We start from the raw sequence: 15,348 nt of genomic DNA, 5'->3' as shown, positions 1-15,348 counted from the left end.
TCCTAGGTGCTGCTTGCTGATCTGATCGTGGTTTTTGCAAAGTTGGGGAGGGCTGCCGCACCTTCGTGGGTGCCATGAAATATTTGCCAATCCTGGGATATTATTATTATTGTTGTTGCCTTTTTAAAAAAAAAAAAAAAAATGTGCTCCCCCAGGGTAGAAAAAAAAATAGGTGGTTTCAGAGCTTTGCAGAGTGGATCCTAAGAAGGAAAGTTTGCAATCATGTAAAAGTTGGGAGGTGATAAGATGGAGGAGGAAAGGGGGAAAAAAAAGAGATTTTTTTTTTTTTTTGAAAGTTCTTGTTGCTTCCAAATGACTGTTTGGAAAGAAAAGCAGCTATGAGGAGCAGGATTGAGAGCGCTGAGGTGGGCTCAGAGGAAATTTGGGTTTCTCCCTTAGACTGGGGGTTTTGTGATATCTAGCTTGACTAAGTTGGAAGCGTAAGTTGGAATGGATTTAGTGGGGAAATGTTGAAAGGTTACCATAGAGCAAATATATAGAATTTAGACTTCTAATTAAGAAGTAGATTATATAAGCCTGTGTTGTTGTTTTTTTAAAGACTAAAAAGAGGAAGAAAAAAAACAGAATAGTCATTCATGCATATAACAATATTGTAAGTTATTTGTGTTGTGTGGCTTCTTTCCTCAAAATTTCCCCTTCCAACTGAAACACTTTATTTAAGAAAAAGAAAAAAAAATACTAAAAAACGTGTCTGGTATTTTGCGCATAACCCCAGCAGAAGGTTTATACTTGCCATCTGGAGGTTTATTTTTTTTCCCTTCGGCTGGGCCCTCTGAAGGGAAAAGGATTTCAATATTTTGAAATCGGTATGTGGGGCTCTCCAGAAGAGTTGTTGGGCGATAGAGGAGCACATTTTATTATTTTAAAATAGGAGAGAGGATGGAGACAGAGCAAAAAGCATCCACTTAGGAACTGCTCTCTCTGTGTACTTTGAACTTCCATTTGGATTGATCTGAATCAGGGTGTGATGGTTGGGCCAAAAGGGACCGATCAGAGCTTTCAAGAAGGCCCAATTCAGCTGTAGGGGTTGGCGCAGACGAATTAAACGTGTGTACGTATGTGGCGGTATATGCAGGCGTGTATGCGTGTGCCGATGTATGCATAACAGTTCTGATTATATACTGGAATGCACAGGAGTGTTTGGGGATATAATGTGGTTTAGGAAAATTAATAATTCAAGAAGCCAATTTTGTGAATGGGCTGCTGCTGGAGTTAAAATTGTAGACTTTTATTTTGAAAAGTGGGAGTAGATCATCAAAAGTTCATAAAACTGTCCTCTTTTTACCTTTTTTTTCAAAAAGAAAACAGAGTGAGTAATTAGAAGAATCGTTAAGTGTCGTAAGGGAAATGTGATTTTAAATCTAATGCCTGTGTGTGAGCTGATCAAATGAAGTGGTTAAATTTGTAAACATAAATATTAGGATAATGTAACTTTTTTTTTTTAAAAAAGTGCCTTATTTGCAGTTGGTAGTTTACTCACATGTAGTTCTTAAGACTTTTGCCTATTATCTTTCTTTTTGACATTCCTTGCAAAACATAGTCAGCGCCTTTAATTTTAAACACTCTTAATGAAAATTTTGTGAGTGATTCTATTATAGTAAGAAAAAGTATCTTGGAAGCAGTAAAATAGTTTCAGGGATTATAAGACCCTTGTGCATTATAAGAGAATCACGATGTATGTAAGTTTCCATGGTTTTTATATTTATGAATTACCAATGATATGATTTTTTATATGTTAATTGTTGATGTTACATCTTAAATATCTTAACTCACAAAATTTTAGTTTATATTTTGGGCATTTTAACTCCCTTTTAGCCAAAAGGAATTTTTAAAAATATGTGTTCCATTCCCACAGCTTGCCAGTTGCCTCTACCATAAGAAAATGCTGAATATGACATCATATCACTAATATGCCCTCTCAGTTGCCAAATATTTTGGTTGTTAGATTTTTTTTTTTTTTTTGAGAGGATGGTACTCATAAAATCGAGATCGCTCTGTCACAGGAAATGTATTTATAGGAACTGTTTTAAGGCGTTTATTAAAAACAAATCTGGTGATGTGTATCTCTATTGATTCAAACACTAGAAAGAGGCAAATTGTACATACATTATCGTGAGAAAAAATAGCCGCTTGGAGCAGGAGCAGAACGCTTTTGAAACCACGGATGCTCAGCAGATCTTCGTTTCAGCTTTCTGAAACAGACAGCAAAGTCCAGTCACACATGTTCCTTGGTTGGGGCCAGTTCTATACCATTTTTTTAAAAAAAAACAAAAACGCCTGCATGCATACAGTGGAGAGGCAGATTTTTGTTTATTCTACAGTGTGCATTGTACTGGCTCTAATTCTGCATTCAGCGGCTTTTGATTTGGTGCCAGACATCTTGTGGAGAGTGTGTATGCCATGCGTTAATTGTTCAGAATGCCTATGGAAGAAACTTTACATTTTCTGGGTCTCGTGTGTTGTTTTGTGGCCGCGCATCTATGTGTTTCTGTGTCTGTGTGCGCTCCTGACCAATGTGTGTTTTAACCCACCCTGTTGGAGTTAACTGTGATCAGCTATTTGTTACACAAGCTTCCCTCTGAAGACAACACAGTGCTGAATTCCTCCTTTTTCTCCCAGTGACAAGTCAATTACTTGTTTAAATTCAGTTTGAACTCTCTGAACTGAGAGAGGCCAGAGGAAGCAGGTTTTCCCCGGGAATAAACAAAAGAAGAAGAATGTAAAATCATTTCAAAACACTGAGATTTCAGGTTGTGGGAAGAGTACCATTCAGCATTTCAGCAATTAGGATTTCTTCCTTTTGAACTGGCAGCTATGGGGTTTGTAAAATCAGTTTTTCTCTCACTTTTTATAGAAAGAGTATAATCAGTGACATTTTATGACAAAGGGAAATGTGAATTTTCTATTACCTTAAGGTGTGAAGTGTTTTCATGGCCATCTCCCATGACCAATTCTTGTCTTCTTTCTGTGAAATACTGAAGTATGGACTTCGTGAAGCCTAAAACTATAAAAATCGGAACACGAGAGCTGTCCAAGACTAATTATTGAATATAAACCAGAATGTATTTTGAAAAAGCAGCTTTTTTCCCCCTGAGGTGTGAGTTTAACGAACTTGACCACATCAATTTTGTAATTTCTTTTCTCTGTGGACTGATGAGAGGTTTCAATACAAATGAATCCCATTCTCAGATAAATAAAAAAATTGAAAGCATTGCCTCTTAACGATGAGACAGGTTTTTTGGTTTTTTTGCACAGAAACCATTCGTTTCTTTTAAATGTTAGGAGCATAAGCTTCTGTCCTCATGCAGGCTAGGAACAGCTATTACCTGGTCCACAGAAGTATGGCTCTGCCTCTAAATTTTTATTTTTATAACTGCTTACATCCTCTTATTCACTGGATAAGAATTTTAATAAGTAATTATTTGGTCAAATTTCACATATCTAAAAATAAAGCAGTTCCACAAAGATAAAATTATGGCAAATGAAATTGAAAACAAAAGTGGCGAAATTCCCCCCAATGGTAATTTAAGATCACATCATCAGCTCTCGCCAGCATGTGCATGTGTTAAACCGTATAGAGAAACCTATAATTATTGTAATTGCTCTTTTTGCTTTATACTAACAAGCTTCAAACCATGTTTCAAACTAGTTGTTTTGAAATAGTTATTTGTCAAGTCATCAAATCTCAGAAAGTAAATGGTAATGAGCTTCCCATGTTTATATTCTGACTGCTGGTCATATTTGTGCAGCTTTTCAGGTCCATGAAGTTGAGAGATGGAAAGGGATGTTTATTTCTGATATCGGGGTCAAAATAAAACATCTTCACGATTCCTACTTAATATGAAAAATAGGAACTTTTTAATATTAAAATCTCTCAGCTGGGAATTAGAAGAAAGTTTTTCTATGATTAAGTGACAACTTCAGTGAGTCACCTACATTTTTTAAAGCTAAAAATTAGGGTATGAGATGTTTAGTCTTTTTTTTTTTTTTTTTTTTCATTTACCACAGGAAGTGCTAACAAAAAAAGCTTAATATTTAAATAATACCAGTAATCATATTTTCTGCTACATTCTTTGCAAACCTCACAGTTAGTTCCAGGAACCTCATGCAGGTAGCCATGAGTTTTAAAGTTTTCAATATTGTATCAACGATGCAAATTGCATTTAATATTTTAAAGTATTTCATATATTATTATTTTAAGAACCACGATTATAAATTAAAGTCGCTAATATAACTACATTACTTTTTAAAGTTATTGTTTAGCTGCTATAACAGGCAAACATTTGCTTAGGTCACAAAGGAATATAATTTTTCAGTTCCCCACTGATTCAAGAAAACAAAGCATATCAAAGAAAGAACGTGCTGGAAAAACTTCCTTTAAGTGAGCCTACTTTTTTGGTATCCCTGACATATAAAGCATTTTAATTTGCTCATTTCAAAATAACAATGAAAATCATATTTTTTTTCCTCCTCTGCACTTGCTTGCTTAAAACAAAATGATGTTGATTTTATTCTTTAGGTGAAAGCAAGTTAAAATTCACCAGATGCCTCATCTTGATATTATGGCTACATCTTGCTCTCTGCCTCTGATTAAATTTCCAAAATCCCTGCATGGGACTCACAGATGCCAATTTGAACATTTCTCTGAGGCTAATTTCTTGTGAAGAAAATATGGATCTGTCACATATCTGGTTAATTTTATTTGATCCCTAATTTCTGGTATTTTTAATATAGTGTTGATAACTAATAAGCATCCTTATAGTGCTCGAGGATGGCATTGTTTCAGGAATTAGGAAGGCCTCTGGAACATGGCAAGGAGGGCTGAGGAGAAAAGTGGCCAGGAAGAGGTCTGATGGCTGGAGCAGTCTTTAAATACCTTTCCAAATGATCTGCAGGAAATGGTGCTGAAGAATTGTTTGTTTCCTGTTCCATTATAAATGTGGTTTGCATTACACTCCCTATGTGTTTTGTTTTCACTAAAATTTCAGTACCACCACAGAGGCTTGAGAATTAGTGGTTTCTTCCTTATATCTTATTTTTAAATGGCGTGTATCATAGCTGGGTTTTAGACATTGTCATATTTCATTACTGTGAGTGTTATGTGAATGTGTTTCCAAGCCAACGCGAAAGTTCTGTCACTGTGGTGCTACTAAGGGGGGAAAATGTCATCGTGTTATTTCTTTATAATCAGCATGCAGGCCATACCTATGGTCAGCAACCTGCCTCATGAAATTCTTTAAGAAAATACAGTAATTTCTAATTCAGTGAAAATATAGATTTTTTTTTCATGTGAATGTGGCAATTTTAAAAGTTGTTAGAATTCAGATTTAACCTTCATCATGAGAAGAAAATGCAGTGGAGACAAGCTCGCTCCCCATTTCAAACCTAAATGTGCAGGTCTTGTCGCTGAGAATTTCAGGTCAGACACATGGAAGGTTACCAGACTTTCCTCCATTTTTCTCCAGTATTAGTAGAGTTACAAAAAAAAGTGCATTTTCACAGTCAATATAATTTAAAGATACTTTTAGATTTAAGTCTTTCAGAGTTTGTATATATTTGATTGGGTTTAAATCAGCCCTTATTACTTCAGATATATCTCTAAGATGGCATAAGGTCAAGTTATTGTGGTAAACAGTATTGATTAAGAAAAAATATATAGTTGTAGCCCTGTGTTTTTGTAAAATAAAAATCTATTTAAAAGATCATCATAGTTCTTTTTAAAAAGCAGTTATCTGTATAATAGGAAGCACAGATGAATAGTGACAAATCTGAAAGAGACACTTCCATAAAGTAACTGCATTTTGAAGTATGAAGTGGCCTGCAAAGAAGTTTTGCGTGGGATTTTCAGCAAACTCCCCTCATTGGAGAGTTAACATTTTAGAATCTGTAATAAACTATCTAACATATTGTCATATCATCTTGTGCATATAGATATTAATTGTTCTTCCGGTTGAAGTTAGTTGGTTTAGTGGTTACAAAGGCAAACTTTGGGAGACTTTACTTTTTGCAATGCTAAAGATTCGTGGCTTATACCACAACCTCTTATTAATAAGTATATTCTTGTTCTGATTGGAAATTAAAAATTCACATTTCTAATATTTTTGTCTTTAAGCTCCATGTTGCTTCAGGTCTATACCTAGTTTTCTTCAGGTTCTTTTTATTTTTTAAAGAAATCTGTACATGCTAATCAGGGCATTTTATTCAATGGCTTAGGAGGGTCACTGCACCTATCACATTTAGTTTGGGAGAGTTTACTGTTTTAAAGGCACTCCACTCCCAAACTGGGATAAAGAGGGGCTTAAAGCACCTGAAAAGTCAGGGGCGGGAGTAACGTAGAGGCCAGTCTAATTTTATACTCCACCGAAAAATGCAGGCATCCTCCAGGGACCTCGTGGGCTGTGCTTTCCTAGAGGCCAAATTACACTGTTGGAGAGAGGGCACATTGAGGTAATTGGTGGGACGGAGCGCGGAGAGCTGGACTCCAGCTGCTTCCAATGTAGCTGACCTGAAAACGAGGAGGGGATGTTAAGAGTGGAGGCTAACACTGGATTTGGCTTTTTCACCTCCGAGAACCTGGGGGTGAGAATTATAGAGTACCGAATGGCTGCACCAATAACGATCCCGTTCCAGTGGGAATTGCAGTGTGGGTAAAACTCTCACACCGTGTTCCAAAGAGCTGATGCACTTACCAACCGCAGTCCTAGTCCTGTAGCCCCAGTGAAGTTGATCCACAGGATGGAAGCAGGGCCTTGTTTTGGTTTGCCCTCTAGTGAGTGTGTCTTGGATTCTGGCCCCTTCAGTTACCCTTTGAAAAGGTTCAGAAGGACAGGCATTCTGGAGGCACCGGCATCCCATCCCTAAGAAAGGCAGGCCAAAATGGAGGTGTCTCCACTCCCTTTCCCCCAGGATGTGCACACTTTTTTTTTTTTTTAAGAAGAATAATGCTGTATTACTCAATAGCTTTTCTAACAAATTAAATTGATATTTCATGCATATGTAAGCCCCATCCAGTTAAGTACTGACGTGATTAAAATAATCAAACGTATTACTTAAAAAATTAAAAAGGATAAATTCTGCACCCCATTATTTTATTGACTTTTAAATATAAATTGCAGGAATGTTTACATTCCTCGTGGCATTATTAAGCTACACTGACAAATCAGAGGGAAAAAAGTTGATTGCCCGGCACATTATTATTTCTGCACCTGTTATCCCGACTCAGAAGCGGAGGCTCAGCATCCAGGAGCAGGGCGGGGGCCGCGTTCTTGCGCTCCCTTTGTGTGACGTGGGGGTTGGGACCCGTGTTTAACAAGGGTAGTTTCACTTTGTAGTGCCTTTTTGTGTGTTGATGTGATTAAAGGACCACGGTGTTTTTCATGTCGCTTTGAAATTAATATGCAAATAATAGGGGAGGGAAGAGCTCTCCTGTCCCCGCTCCACCCAGCTTTCCTGAGCAGGAGGAGGGGGTACCAGCCTTTGGTAGAAGTTGAACAGCGCCAACTTTGATTTCTACCCTGTGACTCTGTAAGGGGATGAAACAAGGGGAGTCAAGGGGCCTTTGATGATGCATTTGGGTAGGTTTGCAGATCTGGGATGAAAATATTCTAGGTTGTTCATTTCCGGTTACTTATTGGTCAGGAGGTTGGTAGACTCAAAGTGGGTTTTTTAAAACAATAATGTAAGTTGTGTCTTGTTGCCAGTGCTTTGGTGTGAGATGGTGCTTTTTTCTTTAGTGTATGTCCTCCTCGTCTTAATCAGACGATGTCATTTTTCAAACATGGGCGCCCCTGTTTCTTCCTGTGGCAATGACTAAGATTCTTCTAGAACGTCTTGGGTGTTCCTTGTCCACAATCAATTTCACACCTACCAACCTAAACTTTCTGCAGCCAGTGGAGTAACCATGCCCTTTCTTTTTTGCCTTTATCTTAAGGGTTCTTTAAGAATGCGATTAAATTCTTCCAAATGTAATGACAACAGTTTTGGATTGAGACGGGGAGAAAAGTGTCTTTATTCCATCCCATCCGACGGATAGGTTGAGTTTGCCAAGTGGCTAAAATGCCTTTATTTCCTGGAAGATGCGACTTAAAACTATTCATGTGAGTTTAGATTTCATTCTGTTTGGTAACTGAAATTCCTAGACTTTAATAACACTTAATGTGTAGCATGGATCCAACTTAATCTCCCCTCCGAGCTTCGCAGCAAAATGTTTACATAAATGAACTCTCAATTTTGATATTAACTATTTAACTCCGTCTTTCCAGAGTTAATACTATTTCCATAATTAAGCATGTTCCACAGTCAGTTCCATAGGAGGATGTCTTAAAAAATGATCTTTTCTGTTCTCATAAGCCATCTGTTGTCTAGGTCAGCAAAGAAATGGGGGCCTGATTTTTGTTTTAAAGCAAATAGGTTATTACTCTACTATTGTATTAGACATGCAGCTTCAGAGGGAGCAAGAGATAAAATTCCATCATATTTTCATTTTGTTACATTTGCAGCAGAAATGTGTATGCTCAAATTGGTTATTTTCAACACTTGACAGCTGTGATATTTAAAATGATCACAGCTGTTGTGACTTAAAATTGATTTTCCTATTAACACCTGAGCAAAAGACCTGTGCTGTATTAAAAACTTAAATAAGGTAACTGTAAAATGAGATATGTTGATGTGAATCTGATAATCCTACTTCCCAGAGGTTGCAAAGTGCAGCAAAGGCAAACCTCTTGGATTCTCTCAGGGAGTGAGCTGAAAGTGCTGGAAATAGATGCAGGATTGTTAAATGACTTTACCTTTTAAAGAAAGCATGTAATAGGAGATGCTCTTGGCCCAGCTTTATAGTGTCCAATTTTGCTAATAAAAGCTTTATGATTCAGTTTGCTTTAATACCCCAAAAAGGTGACTTATGTGAATCATTGCAAAATTCTAACCTAAACTTTTTTTACCTTTCAGATATGACATTGAGAAATGCAAAACCATACTAGATTGTTCCTTTCAGGGGAAGTTTTTTTTGTTTGTTTGTTTTGTTTTGTTTTGTTTTGTTTCTTTGTTTTATGGCTCTTTTCCTTCATCATTTTTTAGATGATGAGAAAAGAAAAAAAGAAGAAAAAAAAACAGATGAAAAAGGCAAAACAAATTATGCCCCCATAGTTTTAGGCTAGCTTTTGTCTTTGGAATCTCTAACACATTTTTAATGTTCCCTTTTCAGATCGCTTTAACTCTAACCTGTTTTAGAGTTAGGTGGTAGTTCCTGCGTTAGGTTGCTGTTTTTCCATGTTGACCTTCTCGGGATAATCTGGGTTGGGATCTTGAATGTGGCAATATATTACCTACCTAGCAGGATAACCAATCTGACAAAACTTAGTTACATGCAGATATGGAGACAGCTTTATAATCTCAAGTGGATGGTGTCGTATATGAAATATACAGCTGGCCTGATGTGGAATTATTTATAGATAATGGTGCCTTCACAGATGCAGTGCCAATAGGGAGCTGTGTAGATTAAGCTCTTTGGCTGGTCCTAGGCTTTTTACCTGTGTAACTCAATCACAATTGAAAGCATGACAGATTTGATGATGATAAATGTATCGCTGGATTGGAGAAAGTATGGATGACTGGGTGGATAGATGGATAGGTTACATAACTAGACAGTAATAGATAATGCCAATTATTTATTACTCAAAACTTGTTTATTCATCAAAAATTTACATACAATGTATTGTTTTTGATTATTGCATATAGTTTAGAATGAGATAATTAAAAATTAAAAATTTCCATCCCATAATCATGGGGTTCCAAAAGTTCCAGAATGGACAAAGATTGCCAATTTTAAAGATGTAAGCAAAGGGTCAAAATATCATGTACTAAGCGATGATGAGTATAAATGGATATTTTCTATTTGGCTGAAGAAAGCTACTGGTAGAGATGGCCCTGAGTTGTGTAAAGATTTCTGAAATCAAAGTGAATATTTGTCTCTGGCATACTCTAATTATATACTTACATTTTTAGAACAGTGGTGCCCCCTGGGAAAATTTTTGATTGTCACAACTGCAGGAGTAGGGTGCGATTTGGCCTCTGGCATTTAGTGGGTAGAGGCCAGAGATGCTGTGCATCTTCCTGCAGAGCACAGGTCACCCTTCACTAGTGCTGAGGTTAAGAAGTTCCTCTTTAGAAGTAATATGTCTGGACCTTAACTAATTCCCAGCATGGTGAGACACCTCATGAATGATGTCAGCTTGTTTCTCTCCTATCGCCTTCCTTCCCCTCCCCTCCCCTCCCCTTCCCTACCCTTCACAATTTTCTCGCTCCCTCCCCCACCCACCTCTCTGGTACAGAACACTATAGTATTGTCCAGTAAAATCTCACATATTCACCATTTACTGTGAATATGTGAGATTTTATTTAAAGTGTTATAAATATAGTACATTATTTATGACCCAATTGGAATGGCTTTATAGCAGCTGTTATGTTGAGAATATGTTGAGTCAGTAATGTACATTTCTCCATACCCTAAATACATATTTATATTTTACCTTTCAAAACATCTTGAACTCTCTCCCACTGTAACTGTTGGTTTATCAGAATCATTCTGAAAGGAAAAAGCTTATTAGCATTCATTTTTTTCTCTGTAGGCTATAGAGACAAAAATGAAATACATTAGCATAAAGAAACTTGCTAACTACATTAAAGAATTTTTGGCAATTAAGGACATAGTTTGCATTGTCATGAAGTATATCCTCCTCACCAAGGAAGGATTAAAGATTAAAACCAACATGAAAGGCTCTCTTTTCAACTGTCCCAGGAATGCAGCTTCTTTCTCCATCCACCGCTGGAAATCTCTCTTCCTACCACTGCTGTGCTTCCATCCATGTTGGGTCATTCTGGGCAGTGATTTGCAAGTGATTCTGTAGCCTGGGTTGCCTTCCCTGGCACCCTGTGGAGGAAGGTGGCAGTGTCTGGTGGCAGGGTCTCACACCTGCCAACTTGCAGAACCCAGAAGCACACCTCATCTCCTCAACGACACTCTTTGGAAGAGCTGTCAAGTCTGACAATAACTAGTACCCATCTTCAGTTTCCGCCTCAAGCCATGCAAGTTTCTCCAAGACTCAGTCAGATGAGAGATGGCAGCTCTGATTTGTAGTCCACTTGGAGTACAGAGATGCTTTACTGGTCAGCCCACTGGCTGTCATATTTCAATCCCGCCCCACAAATATCTTCAGAGTCCGCACTGGGAGTCTTCCTGTTTTCCTGGCCAGCTTGCTGCCACACAATTCCAGGGAACTCATACCTTTAGGTTTTCCGGTGCTTCTCACAGCTGGAGCCATAGGATAAGATCGCTCTCTGTTGGCATTTGTTTTTATTTGTTTTCCACATTTAATTGTACAGGGTTATCTGTGCTCCAAGTGAGCAACTAAGAAGAAAAATTATAAATATTTGTGCGTGTGTGCCAGGCATAATAAAGATTACCATTTTTGATGCTGATTTCATTGATTTGAGGATTTCTATTTCTGGGAGATGGTAATATATTTTTAATTGCAAATGTAAGTCAAAGCTCTTGGAGGAAGCATTGACCTTATTTCAGTTTGTTTAAAAATTGATTTCAGAGAGGAAGGGAGAGAGAGACGGAAACATCAATGAGAGAGAATCATTGATTGGTTGCCTCCTGCCCGCCCCCTCCTAGGGATTGAGCCTGCAACCCTTTATAGCTTTATGTGCCCTGACTGGGAATCGGGTCTTGACCTCCTGGTTCACAGGTCAATGCCCAACCACTGAGCAACACCAGCCAGCGACCTTAGTTCAGTTTTGATCTCTTAAGAATGCTCTTATTCTATATGTCCCAGTATCATACTCTGAATAATTTCAAAACAAGAACTTGCTTACACATTGTTTTTAGAATGTGCCTCAAGAAGCCTGCTTGTATGGGATTTGTTGGACTTTGACAGAGCTTGAAGTCAATCTTATTGTGACTTTATTTAATTATTAGGAAAGTGGTTTATAGCCAAAATAAATCTTGTAGTAAATATTTTATTATAGTAATAATCAGTGTTCAATGAAACATATTTTTAAGCGTCAGTTCTTTCTAAATACCTTCTAATCTAATTCTTACTATCCCCCTCTCCCCCTGGTAAGATAGGTGTTCCAGATGTTGTCATGTCATTTCACAGTCTAGGACTGTGCATTTCAACAGGGTACCCAGCAGCCACATGTGGCTCTTACCATTACATGTAAATTAATTAGAATAAAAAATTTAAAGTTTAGTTCCTCAGTCATACTGTGTGCTCGGTACTCACATGTGGTTAGTGGTTCCTGTATCGGCCGTGCAGATGTACAACATGTACATCCTTGTTGTGTTGGGTAGTGCTCTCTGGGAAATGGAAGTGTTGTGTGAGTCAATCACTCGCTCCAGATCACATGGATTGTAATAGGTCTAGAGTCCCTTCTGTTGTGTATTTACATATACTGTTGACTTTTATAGCTTTATAGTCAGCAAATGTCTGAGGTAAGAATTGATATTTTAATGCTGCCCAGCATTGTGATTGCTTACGTGATCTGTGTTCACCTCTCTTTTGCTAAATTGAAAGCTTGATTCAGACACACCTTTCAAAGTTAGCCATTTGTCCACAGTGAAGACTTGGAATCCCCTTCTCTAAATCAGCCTGAGATCCTCCCAAGAGGGACTGTCTTGGTGTATCTTTACACACTTGTCAACATATTGTGACAACCAGGAAATATTTATGCAGCCAAATGAGTTAGTCACACATCCACTACCCATGCACACACCTATGCATGCAGCTAGTCAAGTGCCTGGAGTAGGATGATCCCCGAGGGCTGGACACCATAGAATTTAGAGAGCTTCATGCCTTGGCTCTGGCTGTCCTAGGAAAAGTAGTATTTCAGTTTATAAAAGAAAAATGATATGTATTTACACGCATAATTCAAATATCTCTTTAAAATAAATGAAAAAAGTCTGTACAACTTTTTCTTAAAGCTCATTAGTCCCTAGCCTGATTGTATTATTTTGAAATTCTTTACATCTTCTAATAAGCTTTGAAATATTTAGAAAACAAGCATTGCTTTCTATCTTCTCAAATGTTAGCTCAACAATATGCATGGAGAGGTGTTCAAATAATATTTGCTGAATAAATCAATGAGTGCAGAAAGGACTGTTAGTGTCATGTTTCTCAAGATTCCCCCTACCCAAAATAGGCTTGTAGGACATTATTGGACATTATTTTCATTTTTTGTACTATTGAGGTGTAGATTTGTGCCTGGTGAATGTTGATGGCACTGATAACCATTTCCATTCATACGTGCACACTCCAAAGTGTATCAGTAATCTTTCAGTCACAACCGTGGATGGCAGAGGAGGAAGGGAATGTGTACCTATATTAGTTTAATAGGTACGATGATTGCAGCATTCCCGCCATCACCCTCTTATTGGGAGCAAAAGGAGCCTGCGGTCCTGGCAGATGCTTTCTCCTTGGGCTCCTAATGGTATATGCAAACCATCATTTCTCTGGGTAGTAATTATGGTGTTAAGAGGCATTTGTGTTGTGCACTCTTTTAGCTTGTGCCATGTTTAGTTCCTGTTATGCAAATACTGCTTTAAAGTTAGAAATGCCAATTTGCATTAATATTTTGGTTTCATATAGCTAGCTATTGCATTTCACAAACAAGTGCATTTTAATGAGTCCTGGCAGAATGTAAAAAAAAAAAAATGTTATTCATTAAATTCTATTGTAGAAAATGCAGTAGTTGGTTGCCAAAAATCATTATGACAAAATATAATGTGTATTGAGGCCACAAAGATAATCCCTGTAACCCTTACGGCATTCCATGCTGTCGCCTTCAGTGCTATCCACACAAGCATGGAAGGTCGGGGTTATTGTTGTAAAATGGAAGCCAGGGTACCATTGACATTTGGGTTTATTTAAAAATGTAAACATATTTTACTTTTTGACATTTGCCGTAGGGAATTTGCATAGGGAATCCACCTCTGAGTTCACGTGAAGGACTTTAAAAGTCATAAACACGAACTTGTAAAAGCACTGTATTTCTGTGTTTTACATTTTTGACGTGAAATCCTGAAATGGGGATTTGTTGTTTTATGACATTTTTCCTTCCTGAAATTTTTTATTAGCATTGTGGGCATACCATTATTTTTTTTTTTTTTTTTTTGATGGGGCAGTGTTGTGTGTAGGAAAATAAGAAATTGGCAAACAGATTTTCAGAACTGAGCTGTTTTACTCCATGGACTTGAAGGCTGTTGTCCTGGTTGCCGTGGCTCATGGTTCCTGATCATAATGAGCTTGTTTGGTGTTGGGATTGCAGTTGTGCTTCCCCCTTTCCCCCCTTCCCCCAATTTTCAGCTCCCTTTTCCCAGAAGGAGAGTTCCAAGCCTTTGAAAATTCTCATGATTTTGCAAATCCTCTCTATTTTTGTCTAGAATACAGGGAAGTTAAAACTGTGGCTGGTATGATGCCATGTTTTGAATCCAATTTTAAAGCAACCCTTTGCAACCCAGGGAGTGAAGCTGGCATCCCTGTGTCTGTAATGAAGATAATTACACCTGCAAGGTGACATCACTAGCGAGGCAAGGAACGCGCTTGAAAACGGAGTCTCTGCTCTCCTCTGCATTCTGTGGGCCACTTTTGGCATTTCACACCAGACACCCCTTTCATGCTTGTCCTTTGAGGAGTTGCTTTCAGATGAACTTACTAACGCTGACTGGCACAGGGTTAAATTAATTCTTTTCTTTATTACTCAAAGTGATACAGACCTTTCTTGGACTAATGTAGCTTAATTAGTGGTCAATTAAAACTGAACATTGCTGAATTGAAGTTCTTTGATCAAATTCCCTGGCTTCGATTCTCTTTCTTTAACTAGCCACCATCTTGAATTCATTTGGAATCAGTAGTATAAACAAGTTTAAAACTGGTTCTTTTATAAGAAAGTCAGCAGGCTTGTATAGCTGTGGTTTCTTTTCTTTCTTTTTTTTTTTTTTCCTTTCTTTTTTTTCTTTTTTTTTTTTTTTAACTTTCTGTAGGCGGCAATTCAAAGGCATGCTAAATGAAAACAGTACTACACCCTGAAAAAAAGTACGTTTTTAAAAGTAACACTAAGAGAGTCCGAAAAGAGTCAACAACCCCACCTATTTATTCCAGACAGCAGATACATTTCCCCAAGTTTCGGTGGTTAATTTTGTTGTTACATAGAAGGTGAAAACTCCCAGCCCTCACCAAGTCCAAAGTAAAAATTTAAAAAAAAATGAAACAGCCAAACATCTATCTGAGGGATGGCAGAAAGATGGGACAGGCACCATTGCAACAT

The 15,348-nt window shown here is 37.7% G+C and overlaps 1 protein-coding gene across 34 annotated transcripts in view; it reads left to right on the top strand.

Annotated features, from left to right (window-relative positions):
* The window catches only part of TCF4 (transcription factor 4), a gene marked incomplete at its 5' end in the record, with an annotated part of 342,458 nt that overhangs the window by 245,702 nt on the left and 81,408 nt on the right, over positions 1 to 15,348 (top strand). The window lies entirely within an intron of this gene.

This window comes from Pipistrellus hanaki, assembly GCF_964339955.1.
Source record: "Pipistrellus hanaki genome assembly, chromosome: 6".
NCBI classification, from domain to species: domain Eukaryota; kingdom Metazoa; phylum Chordata; class Mammalia; order Chiroptera; family Vespertilionidae; genus Pipistrellus; species Pipistrellus hanaki.
The sequence above is the reverse complement of the archived record's forward strand: the minus strand, read 5'-3'. Positions and strand labels throughout refer to the sequence as shown.